General features: G+C 39.6%; 1 long non-coding RNA gene across 3 annotated transcripts in view; it reads right to left on the bottom strand.

Annotated features, from left to right (window-relative positions):
* LOC138747405 (uncharacterized) overlaps window positions 1-14,376 on the bottom strand; it is a 300,059-nt gene that overhangs the window by 59,706 nt on the left and 225,977 nt on the right. Inside the window, exon 7 of one of the 3 annotated variants that reach the window (XR_011347480.1) lies at window positions 1,291-1,413. The exons of the other annotated variants lie outside the window; for them this stretch is intronic. This is a non-coding gene — a long non-coding RNA (uncharacterized lncRNA). Of the gene's footprint in view, window positions 1-1,290; window positions 1,414-14,376 lie in introns of those variants that run through there. 3 annotated transcript variants of the gene reach the window in all.

The raw sequence follows: 14,376 nt of genomic DNA on the forward strand, positions 1-14,376 counted from the left end.
AACATGGGAATGAATATATTCAATAATTACACATTTATATTGTACCTTTCCCATCCTTGGAATGTCCCAAAGTGATTAACAGCTGATGGAATGGTTTTAAAGAGTATTGGCAGTTGTAACACAAGAGGTCACTCTGCTTGTGAGTTAACAAGAATTCTGTTGAGAAGTATATTTGGGGTTTACAATCGACCAAACATGTAGAGTATCTGCAAAGCTTAAAATTCGGCAGAAATCCTATAGGACAAAAAAGAAATAAAAGAGAAAATTTCCAAGGAGAGTGAGTGAATATGCATTGGTCAATGCAAAGGAAGTTGTGCTACACTTTCTGCAACCCACTGATCTTCCACTGGCAAAACTCTCATGCCGCTGGCATCTCGGTCTTGTTAATGTCATTAACAGGAGGGAACTGGAAGTCGGAGTGTCAAATTTATTGACCAGATAAACCAGTGCATGGTTGTGTAGAATGTTGAATGGAAAAGGCTCATTTTAACTAGTGGAAGACTTACAACAGCAGTTCTCAACCTTTTTCTTTCCACTCACATGTCACATTAAATGTTCCCTATGCCATCGGTGCTCTGTGATTAGTGAGGGATGGCTTAAGGTGGGATGTGGATGGAAAGAAAAAGTTTGAAAACCTCTATTTTAATTGTAACCAATTGACTCGCTATGTGCACAGGTTCAGAATTCCAAAGGAAATGGGCCAATGACAATTTTTCTCAAGCAAAATATTTCAGTAACAATTGGGTCTAGAGCAGTGCTTCTCAACCTTCCCTTCCCACTCACATCCCACCTTAAGCCATCCCTTACTAATCACAGAGCACCAATGGCATAGGGATTACTGGAGTGGAAAGAAAAAGATGGAGAACCACTGACTTATAAGATCTGGTGTGCTTTGTCCATTTGAAAGCAGAACATGCTGTTGTATGAAAGAAGCAGGTTTCCTACAGGTTAGAAGCAGAGAAAGACTGAATACCAAATTGGCAAATGGGATTTCCCCACAGCCAGCACTCATCAGTTCCTAAAACAGATGATCTTGAGCTGAGAGCAAAGATTAGCTTACGGAAAAGTACGTCACTGACTGGACTTGAGTTATCAGGAGGGTCTTTGATTAGGTTGACTTGCTGTGGTCTATCTCCCCCATTTCATCTCAGCCCACCACTTGGGCTGAAATGCACACGTAATGCCCTCTCCTCCTCTTAAAAACCGCTCAGGGGTTAGTTGTGCCTGGCACATGCATAAATTTACCATCTACTTTACCAAAGTGAATGACTTCTATGGAGTACAGGTGTATCCTCCATTAATTGTAGAAGGGTCCATGAAGTATGTGATGTTTCTCTTTGCTTTAATTAAGTAGCACGTCATCCATCCAGTCACCCACTGATGGCCACCACTCAGTTCAACAGAACCAAATTTCTGAAGCAGAGATAACCATTATACAGCAGATTTAGACTACAATTAGACTACCATTCATGTTGGTGTATAAGACTATACTATAATTTCCACTTAAAATGTAGGTTTTGGGCTATACTCGATGTATAGCACTCAATGCTGAGAGCTTACTGGCCCAATAATTCTTGATCAACCATTCCACTGACCAGCATATTTTAATATAAACCACTGTCCACTCCATTAACAGTCTTTTTAAAGCCTGTACAGAACCACGGCAGTCGGGTGGGTGACCCCATGGGGGGAGTGCTGAGACTTTGCTGTTTATCAGCTGTTGGAAATTGCTGCACTATATATTTTTTTAATACATTATCAATCCAGCTTCACCAGCACAAGTTTCAGTGGAAAGAAATTTTGCGGTACAACGAGTTATGTAAGTGTTTTATGTTGTTCTCCATCGCCATGGGGGACACTCTAAACCACAGGATATTAAGGTTCGCATTTTATACTTGGGGCACAAGATGACCTTTGCAAGGTGCAAATACCGTCTGGCAAACCAACATGTATGGTATAATTCTACCCCTATGGTCCCATAACCTAGATGTCTAAATGCTCTGAGATCAGAGGAATTTTTGCAGAAGTTCCATCCCCTTTACTTTATTCTCCCATGTGACCTTTTGTATAATAGAATAAGGTTGATGTATTCTTGATCCAAATATTAAATCTGTTCCTTTTCACTTGATCACTAAGTGGGTGTCCTCAGTATATGTGATGCTATTGCAAGTCTTTTATAAACTGGATGAAAAACAGGGTGGCTGAAATAGGCACAGGATATTAGCAATTCCAAAATCATTCTCCGTTAGTTACATCCTTATCATTGTCTGCCGCTTTTCATTACTAACTCGATTATTAATAGAAAGTTTTATGTCTAACTACTTTTATTGTCTTTAACAAAGCCTGTTCAGAACAATCAAGTTGGCTGCAAAGCGCTCCTCTTCTAAGTTAGTGGTTCCTTGTGAGAGCTTCAGACTTATGAGGCATTACCCACGATTTCTCAAACATGGAATATGTCTTTATGGCTCCAGCGCACTTCAGATCAACTTTGATAATGTCGCATCGAAAGCCCTGGAATTCCTCAGCACTGCCAATTCTCGAGCTTCATTTATCGGTAATTCACTGAGTTACTTCACATGTTTTTTGTCTTAATACAAGTTTCATCATGGAGCATTTTACTGCATTCTGCTGTGTAGAAAATATCAATTTACTTAAATGAAATAGAATTTGTTCAACGAGGGACTGGAACTTTGAGAAAAATAAGAATGGAAGAGAGTTTAGTCATGAAAAATTACTGCTTGTTCAAAACTGCATCTGTTATATGTATGCCATTATGTATGTGTATAGTTCTGTTACATGTGAATGTGACTTTCATATTAAGTTCATCTATAGTTGAGTAACAACATTAGCATTTCTGTGTTAGGTCGCTGTGCCTTCAAACTCAGATAAGATTGTTCAGCATAAATTTCTAAACTCTCCAGTGTAGGATTGAGTTATAAATTTAAATTTAAACATAAAGCATGGTAACAGGCCCTTCCGGCCCATGACCCAGTGCCACCTGAACATCCCAATTAACCCAAAACTCCCGTAGGCTTTGAAAGGTGGGAGGAAACTGGAGCACCCGGAGAAAACCCACGCAGACTCAGGGAGAACGTACAAACTCCATACTAACAGCACCGATTCGATCCCAGTTCACTGGCGCTGTGATAGTGTGGCGCTAACTGTGCTGCCCCAATTTGGCATTGCACTACTGGAGGTGTCATCTTTCAGATTAGAGATCCTGCATGCCTTTTTGGCTCAACATGGAGAATCCAGTGATTCTACTTTGAAGAGCACTTGAGGGTGTGCAAAATGCTTCACAGATTCACGGAGAATGGAAACAGGCCCTTCAGCCCTCTGAGAAGGCAACAAACATCAAGCACCCATTTAGGCTATCCCTAAACTAATGCCTATTTTTTCCTCTCATTGCTCAAATAGTATATCTAAAATGTATGTTATCTGTACATTGCTGTTTGCGGGACATTATTGCGATGCAAACTGAAACCTAAATATATTATATATCTCAAATAATATCTAAATAATGATGAAGAAAAACTGAGTAATATTGTGTTATCAAGAAATCCAAGAGGATATCTAATTTTCTCCTTGAATATCCAATAAATAATTTATAACCACAGAAAGAAGCATTGAACCATGGAAAAGGTGAATAAAAGTTCCTCAAGCTTGAATATTTCATACAATATTAATACAGATTCATATGGAACTATCAACAAAATACAAGATTCAAGGTCAGCATATTTGCAAAGGTCGTGGAAACAACTTGTCCCTTGAGACTATGTGATCGCAAGTACCAACCTACATATGATTTATGCTTTGGCCGCTGTCTAATAATGATCAGGTTAATCAGGAATATCACCAATAAGATACCACATTTGCACAGTGGCATTTTACATCTGGAGTGAGAGATGGAGTAGCTGGCATGCCAACACTGGTTTTACAATCCTCTGGCCATATCTTTTAAACACCCCCTCTCTTCATTGCACAGATATGAACTGGAGGGACCTGCAATATTGGATAGTAACTTGATGTTCAGCTTGGGTACCTGCCAGGTTTTAGGAAGATAATTAATTTACCAGATTTTGGAGTTTCACTCATCAGTGTCTCTTGTAAAGAGCCAAATTGTCTGGGAGTGGGAAAAGGTGTCTTGAGGACTCCAGGCGATTCCAGTCTTGTCCACAATTAAACATCTTTTCAACACGATGCTCTAGAGATTGGGCTTTCTCACACCAGGACCCAAAGTTGCCTCTCATCTCAAGAGCACTGAAGCCACAAATTCCCATCCGACAGACAACATCTTATTCATTGCTGGTAATTATCTTCCGTCAAAGGGCCAGGTACACGAGGGTACTGCTCCATAAGGTCTACAACTGGTAGTGAGACCAATAATTTAGAGGGCTGACGAAACAAACCACACATTTATTTACCGCCATGGGTCGTTCCAGTAGAAGTCCAAGAAACCAGATCCCAGAAATCCGGACCACCCGAAATTTTTTAAATTTAGCCAGCTTTTGCATGCATGCATGTGTAAGAGCAACAGATGCACAGTGGTAACTAGAGACCACACTAATTGACTTTATTTTTCTTTAAAACTGCTCATTTTGATAAATGAAGCATGCTGTATTTGCTAATGAATAAACTATCAAAATTGACTCGCTTGTCTCTTTATTTCTCCTTAAATTGGAATTTTAAAAGTATTGCCAGAGACTGGCACAATCCTTGAGCCGTCGGGATTTTCGGACTTTATTCGACACCATCTGCTTTGGAGAGGACCTAGTCTATTATTTTTGCCATTCTTTTCTCCCTCACAGCAAAATATTGGTTTAAATAGTCAAGGACAAATACTTTGTGGAAATGTTTATGTGTCAAATGTAGAATTACTTGCTGCTCATTGCCAGCTTATCTCGAGATATTTTCATTAAGCCTTATCTTACAATTTGAAGTATTTGATGTAATTATTATTTGTCCAGCTTTTTAAATTAACCTGGGCACACACAAATTTCTGGCAGTTTTCAAACACAAAGCCAAACTTGGATTGATGAGTTTATTCTCAGAAAATGAATAATGCAGCTTTAGCTATATTTTTGTGATATATCTATGATCTGTGAGATAAATAATGAAGACTTTGTGACATCTTATCTATGAACTATTTAGTCAGCTCCAATATGCCACATTTTCAATAAGTCAGGAGAAAGGTGATTTCACTTTGGTAAGAAAATACCTGATGTAATCTATGAACACATGACATCTCAATTAAGGAAAGCTTAATGACATGGCAATATGTTTGAGGCAAGATCGTCATTTAAAGTACACTGCTGGCTTCCTCTTCTTTTGGTTTTCTGGGAACTGTGGTACATCATTTGCCCTTGGCCATTCTGTGCCTGTGAATATATTAATGTCACCGAGCTTTTATTTATTTCACTTTAATTCTTGCAGGCCAACTTTGACAGAGGCACCTTAATGATTACTCCAATGGCAGATTAATGTCGAAGAAAATGAACATAATGCTATGCATGAATCTATTAATACCAGCAAATTAGCTTTTGCTAAAAACAGGACAACACCATTGGAATCTTGTAGCCAAGTCAGTCAGTCTTCAAGTATAATTTACTGAGTGGAAGAACCAAAACGCATCCACTTGGGAGATGGTGGTCCTCTTATTTATCCCAAAGGCAACCAGCTGCTCTTTGTACCTCTGAAGATTATTTATATATTTGTTTTAAACTGAGATGTTTATGATGGATGGAAAGGCTATTCCTCCTCATTTTGCCTATTTCAAAAGCACTGGGTGAATGGGACTTAGTGCAAGTTGAAATAGCAGAATTTTAGATGAGTTCTTCCATCTCGTATAGTCTAGATCTGGGTCGGGGACCTGTACTGCTTTCTTTTGCATGCAGAGCAATGTGAGTGAAAACCTTTGACTAAACATGGGGTTCAAGATGTACTTCATAGAACACACTGCCTCGGATCTCATGTATTCAATCATCCTTACATGTTGTACTGGTGATATGTCCATCATGCAGCTTAATACATGCTTATTGGTGCAAGGATAAGAGAAGGCAAATTTCTAATAAGATCAGCCATTGAATGGTTGAGCTGACCCAAGAGTCTACATGGCCGCCCCCAGCTACTTTTGAAGCAAAAATTATCTATAATGAATGTCTTCAGGTCCTTGGAATGGAGAAAGATAAGAGGACTCTTGTGGTAACTGTGAAAAGGAGCAAGAATTATATAGCAATGACCTTCATGGGAGGACACCAGCAACAAAATGGTGGCTTTCAGTTTACACATAACATGAGTAATAAATAATCCATATTCACAGAGTTATGCACCTTCAGTCCATCGAGTCTGCGCTTACCATCAAGCCAGTCAGACTCACTGTACACTAACCTACATTTTATTCTTTCCAAATTTGCATCTCCTCACCCAAATTCTAGCATTCACTTACACACCAGGAGCAACTTAAAATGGCCAACCAACCATGTAGACTCTTGGACCTGCCCCACTATTCAATGAGATCTTGACTGATCACGCCCTCTCTCCTCCTTGGAGAGATGAACATGTCTTGGAAAGGCTATTCCACCTCATTTTGCCTCATTTCAAAAGCACTGGGTGAATGGGACTTAGTGCAAGTTGAAATAGCAGAATTTTAGATGAGTTCTTCCATCTCATAGAGTCTAGATCTGGGTCTTTGAAATGTGGAAGGAATCCAGTGCACCAGGGAAGTCCCAATGCAAGCACAAGGAAAATGCGCCAACTCCACACAGACAGTCCAAGAGGTTAGGACTGAACATTGAGGCAGCAGCTCTTCTAATTGTCTCACTGTGTTGCCAAAAGTTACAAGTTATATATGTAAAGATACAATGAAAAATATACATCTTGTGCTCTTTTTGGCCTCCGTAAAATCCTTTTGCTTTTACTTTCAATTAGTCTGCTCTATATTCCCTCAAATATTGCTTGGCAACCTAGTTCAAGGAAAAAAATAGATCTTACAATACACTGAAAATAGCAGTACATCAATAAAAGCATCTTCCACAAATATAGTAAGGAAGACTTATATCTAGGGATTATACACTTACTTTCCAATCTGAAATATGTACTTCAAATGTATCCAAATAATTTTCCTTCCTGTTTTTGAGGATGGTACTTGGCATTAAAAGCATGAATATTTAAATTTCCTAAGATACAGTGCTATTTAATACTCAAGGGACAGATTGTTCAATTGCATAAATAGTTAAGGAGGAGCTATAATATTTTACAAACCTGTGCAGGTTCCTCTAAATTAAAATGGATTTTTAACTCAAATGGGAATTGTTTATTACTGACAAGCTAAAACAATGAAAAAACAAATTTAAAATGCTTTACCTTTTCTCAATACATGCTGCTTAAATTCCCAATTTGATTCCTGATCTTGCTCCCCCGGTCACCTCCATGCACATCCTAATAACCAGCATCAGAATTATTTTCACCTCATCTCTATTTCCAATATTCAAACCATCACACAGATCTGTTCTTCATTTCAGTTGTAATCCACACGATCCAAATTCATTCCATTTCCATCTCTTTTGTAATTCCCATCCTTTTTCTGCCTCTTTCCCAATCACATCCCTGTCACATGGTTTCATCGTGCCAACCTATTCTCATCATTATTCCCATTCGCTTTGTTACCTCATCCCACTACCATCCCCCATCCATATCTTTTCAATGCACTATCCCTCATTTATCCCCTTCTAATTTCTCTCTTCCCAGTCCTTATCCCCATCCCATTCTCCATTTATCCATTTATCCATATCCCGTTTATCCATATCCTCTTCACGATCTTATTCACTTCTACTGCAATTTCTATCCATAACCGTTGATGTAATTCTATCCGAATCCAGATCTAAACCTCTCGCCTCAATTCAGCCACATTTGGCAATTCCTGTCTTCAATATTATCCAAGTCACCAGCTCATATTTAACCGTGCTATCCAATTCTCATTTCAACCTGTGGTCCTAACTCCAATCCAACCAATGTCGTCTTCTCATCTTCTCACTCTTTTCTTCAGTAAAGGGGTTTCCATAACATCTATCACCCTCTCTATCCCAAACCATATCACTAGTCAATCTTTATATTTGATACAATTCCATCCCATACTTATCACTTTCTCATTATTAAAACTGTTTTAATCTCAATTCTTATCCCAGTCTTGCCTAAACCATATTAATTCCCACCCAGATCTAATCTTAATCCCACTCTATTCCATCATATCCTCTTTCATAACCATTTCCAACCACCCACCAACAACGCCCCCCCACCCCACACCATATCCCAGAGCAGAGTTTTGATTTGAACAGAGATGATTTCCCCATGGATGCTTCAGCAATTTGTTTTTGTACATCATAGCTCCATCATCAATTTCATCCATGTTCCATCCTCATTCCACCTTACCTCCTCATCTCCATTTACATTTCATATCATGTCCATCATTATCTCAGTAACTAGATCAGCTTCATCTTCTTCACTGATGTTCTCCATAAAAATAAATCTGCCCTTCATTGCTTTGTCTCGCCCACCTGTGACTCCAGACCTGACATTGTGCTCGATTTATAACTGCCTCCTGAATTCAGAAGCAAGTGCAAAGGACAGACAAGAAATACTTGCTTTACATCAGTGAATAAACAAGCAAACAAACCATCTCCTTCCTCAACCTCATCCTAGTCCAATCCAAATCTCACTCATCATTCCTTCAACATCCTCGACACATATTTCAATCAACTTCCAACCCAAATACTCAGTCACATGAACATCTCAATCCCCATCTTGTCTCATGCCCATCCTCATTCTTATTCCAGTCCCAGCATGCTTCCCCTTTCTTAAACCCATCATTGATCCTACTGCCAAAATACCTGTCATCGATGTGACTGATCTCAATCTAAAATAATTCCTTTGCTTTCAGTAACATTCCTATTTTAATTCTGCCTTTGTATTCCATATCTAGAGGTAATATCATGACCACTGCAATTCTTATCCCTAACCTTACCACAATTGGATTCCATATTCATTCATTGAACACTATTCCCATGCTTGTTTTTGCAGCAAGCATGTCCTTCAATTCTCATCTCTTCTCCAGTATTTTTTGGTTCTCTCACCCCATCCCCAACCTCAGCGTCAAACTCACTCCACCTCCTCATGCTCTTGGCAGGTGAATTGTATAGACTCCACCATGAAACAAAAAAACACAAAGTCAACCTATTACCTTCTCAGGGAAATAAATGCAACAAATGCAGTTAACCATATGGAATGCTTTCTGATCATGTTCTTGCTGAAATTGAATTCTGTATCCTATACTTGAGTAAATATTAGAACATTTTTTCACTTTGCTATCTGAGGAAATGAACAATTCTGCTAGACATCTGTGACATGCATCAGCAGACAAGCTCATTTGATTGTTTTTCTAAGTTACAGCGAATCTTCAATTTGCGCACATTCATACCCAGTTAGGTCAGCAAAAGTATTTTTTTTTTCTCTGTATGTTATTATCATTTCTTGTTAACATTATTTGCAACGCTGGACCAAATGGGTTCTGAGCAGAGAATAAAGTAATTCCAGTCTAATCAGAAATTCCATTCAGAGCTGGATTCTGCATATATGACTGGCAAAGCAGTTACTGATTAATTATCTCAGAGACTCATAAAGCTACACATCTGTGTGAAAACAAAAAAGCTTGTTACTTCAGTGCCTTGTGATAAATTTGGTGCTTTGCAGATAGATCAGCATAAAACGCAGATTTTTCTCAGATGGGAGCATGCTTTCCTTTCATAGAAGCACTGTAGCTGACAGCGTGAATATTTCAGTTCTTCACATGATTTACTGCTCACGCCGTCTTGAATAGCCATGGCCCTGTTACTGGTATCCTTACTCTGAATTCAGATGGAGTGCTTCTAAATGTTGTATTACAATCTCATTTTACCCAGTAAGATTTTACTGGAATATTGGGCAACACTGTTAGCGTAGCGGTTAGTGCAATGCTGCTTCAGCGCCAGTGATCAGGAACAGGGTTCGAATCCCGTATTGTCTGTAAGGAGTTTAGGCATTCTCCCCATGTCTGCGGGGGTTTTCCATGGGGGCTCCGGTTTCCTCCCACCCTTTGAAACACACCAGGGTTGTAGGTCAAATGGGTGGCATTGGCTCATGGGCCAAAAAGACCTGTTAGCATGCTGTATGTCTAAATATCTAAAATTTAAATAAAAATTAATTGCAACCAATTTTGCTCTTGTCCCCAAATTTTTGGACTCCCAACATTGAAATCTAAATGGAGATTGGGCAGAATAACAACATATGAAGAACCAGTCCTCATTGAAGGTTCAGCAGTGGAGAACTTCAAACTCCTGAGTGTTAACATCTCTGAAGATCTGTCCTGGAGCCTCAACGTCAATGCAATCACAAAGAAGGCTCGCCAGCGACTATACTATGTAAGGAGTTTGAGGAGAGTTGGTACATCACTGAAGACTCTTGCAAACCTCTACATGTGTACCGCGAAGAGCATTCTGACTGGTTGCATCACTCTCTGGTACTGAGGTCCCAACACTCAGAACAAGAAAAAAAACTCGAGGGATGTTAATTTTGCCTGCGACATCACAGGCACCAATCTTCACTCCTTCGAGGACATTTATAAGAGGCAGTGTCTTCAGAAAGCATCCTTTATCCTCAAGGGCCCCCACGACCGAGGCCATGTCCTCTACTAAAAGGTAAAGGAGCCTGAAGTCATGCATGCAGTGGCACAAGGACAGCCTCTTCCTCACTGCCATCAGATTCCTAAATGAAAAATGAACCAAAGGCACTCCCTTACTTTGACATTTTTATTGGCACAATTTTTATTTATTTTTCAAGGTGGTTTATATGAATGTTTACACTGTGATGCTGCCACAAAACATTGGATTTTGTGACATGTTCACAATAGATTATGTTTCTGAGCTAAGAACCCAATTGTTTGCCTTCACTGGGTTGTGTCTGGGCACACCTTGACTTTGGCACGGATGGGAATGATAACATCACGGGATCAGATCTAAAAAGAAAGCTTGTGCAGTATTTCTATTGTCTGGGGAGTTTATTGAACACCTCTGAAGGTTTTAAAAGATAGGGAGGGAAGTTAAGTAAATGAAGTGAGATCAACCACAATCTCATTAAGATCTGCCTTAAGGGGTCAAATAGACTAGATTATTAGTGTACCCTTCAACTCAACAAGTGCTGTCCTATTAATGATCAAAGCCATTACCTCCAATAACTTTTTTTTCTATTGGAACTTGTGAAGTGACTGCACAACCCCTGGTATCTGGTAGCTATGGCGATTGGTAGATGATGGATAAGTGAATTTTCCGGTTGCTTGAGATTGCGTGTTGCATGGATTGGCAAACTAATGGCAAGGCACACCAATTTTAAACTTCTGTATTTTTTATCTATTTATTTTCCCAATTTTTCTTTTGCCGGTTGCTTGAATTCCAGGTAACAGGGTTATTACTGTAGTTTCCCCTCTACCTTCTTCTGTTATTTCCCTCAGCATCTTGAAAGGGAGCTGACAAAACTACCACAGTCGCCATGTTTAGAAGGGATGGAGCAAGGATGTATCGAGGATTTGGGGTTGGATTCCCAACCATAGAACTAATTTGTACATCGCCTTTATCGTGACATGCAGGACATAAGAAAGGCTAGTGCTTTCTTTTTAGATCTGATCCCGTGTTTGACATCCCAGTCTCACTTCCATAAGGGCAGAAAATTAAAATACACCCAAGAGGTCAAAACATGCTTGTTCTTCTGCCTTCACTTTGATCCATCATCATGTTTACAATAGATCCCTTTCACTTTGCTGGGATAAAAGCACAAATGGGTATGAATTACTGAACGCTGAGGTAAATGAGTGCAGTTTGATTGGAAAACATACAAATTCTGTCATCGATTTTTAAAAAAGCAGACCGCAAAGATCCTTTTTCTCAAATTCTGGATGAGGCACATGGGTCGAATCAAGTTGTTTTTGATAGCAGTTCAACTTGCATGCCACTAAACTAACACAGTGTGTAGAACACACACTGAAAACAGGCAAGCCTCATGGGAAACTATGCATTGGAAAGTAAAAATTTCCACAAAGTAGCAGAGATATGATTTATCATCTTGTCAGGGAAATTCAATGGCAGTTAAATAACTTAAAAGAAGTTTGATGAACAGCAATCGACAAAAATAACCCTCGCGTACGCAGGAGATGACTGAACACCATGACTACCGGTAACTAATCAGCCTATTAATAAAGAATCTTTGGGAACAGATGGCAGTGGAAACTAACTGCTGTATCAGGAAGCATGAAGTAGAGAGAAGTAAATCACAAAATTCTGTAGACTCCGTGGATGAAGTAAAAACAAAATGCTGGAGAGGCTCAGCTGGTCAAACAGTGTCCTTTATGTACCAAAAGCAAAGATACATAACCGATGTTTCAGGCTTGAGCCCTTCATCAAAAAAGTGAGACTGAGGTATACAATCCCACGTAAACACCAGGTAGGCAGTTCAAAGCATTTAGCCCATTTGCCTGACCTGCAGTGGGGACTAATGGATCTGGCCTGATTTATGCCTGCTTTTAAATTTAGACATGCGGTACTGAAACTAGCCAATTCGGGTCTACGGCTCCGTGCCGCCCAATTACACCCCGGTGCATTTTTGAAGGGTGGGAAGAAACCAGAGCCCCTGGAGAAAACCCATGCAGATACAGGGAGAACCCACAAACTCCTTGCACACAGCGCGGGACTCGAACCCTGATCTGGTGCTGTAAAGGCCTGATACTAACCTTTATCTGTCTCTTGGTGATATCGTTGGGACCCGACAGCAATTTTTACTCACTGGCTGAATAGCTACAATGAAGGTTTGGTTTGGTCATCAGTGATTCCACATCATTATTGAGTTCTTTTTCTTCTAAAAATGGTAACCTTGATTAAAGGGAGGGGATTAGTTTAGTCCCTTAGGTTTTTTAAATCTTTATTATTTTAATATAACAATCTATTAATGTGTCTGATGTGGTTGCATTCATTAAGTTGATTACTAGCTGGAGTCATTACAAGTAACTATTAATGTCGATAAGCACGTTATTACTTCTCATTTTTTTTCTCTCCCTTTGGTATTTATTTACCTGTATACAATTATGTAATTGTCATTTATTATATATGCTTATTATGTTAAACTCAATAAAATATATATTAAAAAGGTCTGAGTCAGAAGATATTTAAAAAATGATATACTTGAGTTTATATCCCTTCTGTAAGGAATCGTCAGTCTTCCTCACCACAGGCCACCTTTTAACAGAAAACCAATGTGTGATAAACTTAAATCATCAGGGCAGGCAAGATTAAAGTCCTTGTGAATATTTTTTGGCAGATAGTAGCCACTGCCTTGCAACACTAGAGATCCAAGTTCAATTCTAACTTTGGGTGACCTCTGCATGGAATTTTGAATGTAGGACAGAGAACACTAGAGCACAGCACAGGTCCTTTGGCCTTCAATATTGTGTTGACCTTTATATTCCTACCAAAAAAAACTAAGCCGATCCTAACTCATACCCCTCTATTTTTCATTCATCCATGTGCCTGTATAAGAGTCTCCCAATGTCCCCAATGGTTCAGCCTCCATCACCACCCCTGGCAAGGCATTCCAGGCACCTACAACTGTGTAAAAAAACTTAACCCAATGTCTCCCCTAAACTTTCGTCCCTTCACTTTGTACAGATGTCCTCTGGTGCTTGGGAAAAGGTGCTGGCTGTCTACTTTATCTGTGTCTCTCAATCTTGTAGACCTTGATGAAGTTATCTCTCATCCATCTTCACTCCAAAGAGAAAAGTTGTTGCTCTGCTAACCTGGCCTCATAAGATTTATTTTCTAATCCTGGCAACATCCTGGTAAAGCTTCTCTGCACCCTCTCCATAACTCCCACATCTTTCCTACAAAGAGGTGATGGATTACAGCTTCATTAGCTGCAGGTTGGCCATCAATACCATTATTCCCTCAGAGCTGGTCAAAAAGCTACAAACTTTAGGCCTCTGTATGCCCCTCTGCAACTGGATCCTTGACTTTCTCATCAGAAGATCGCAGTGAACAAATTGGAAACATCTCCTCCTCACTGATCATCAACAAAGGTGCACCCCAAGGATTTGTGCTTAGCCCAGTCCCCTACTCATTATACACCCATGACTGTGTGGGCAGGAACAATTCCAATGCGATCTACAAGTTTGTCAATGAAACCACAGTTGACGGCAGAATCACAAATAGCAACGAGGAAGCGTACAGGAGGGAGATAGCTCAGCTTGTTGAATGGTGTAACGATAACAACCTTGCACTCAACATCAGCAAAACTAAGGAGATGATT

The sequence above is a fragment of the Narcine bancroftii genome, chromosome 12 (assembly GCF_036971445.1).
Source record: "Narcine bancroftii isolate sNarBan1 chromosome 12, sNarBan1.hap1, whole genome shotgun sequence".
Taxonomy (NCBI): Eukaryota; Metazoa; Chordata; class Chondrichthyes; order Torpediniformes; family Narcinidae; genus Narcine; species Narcine bancroftii.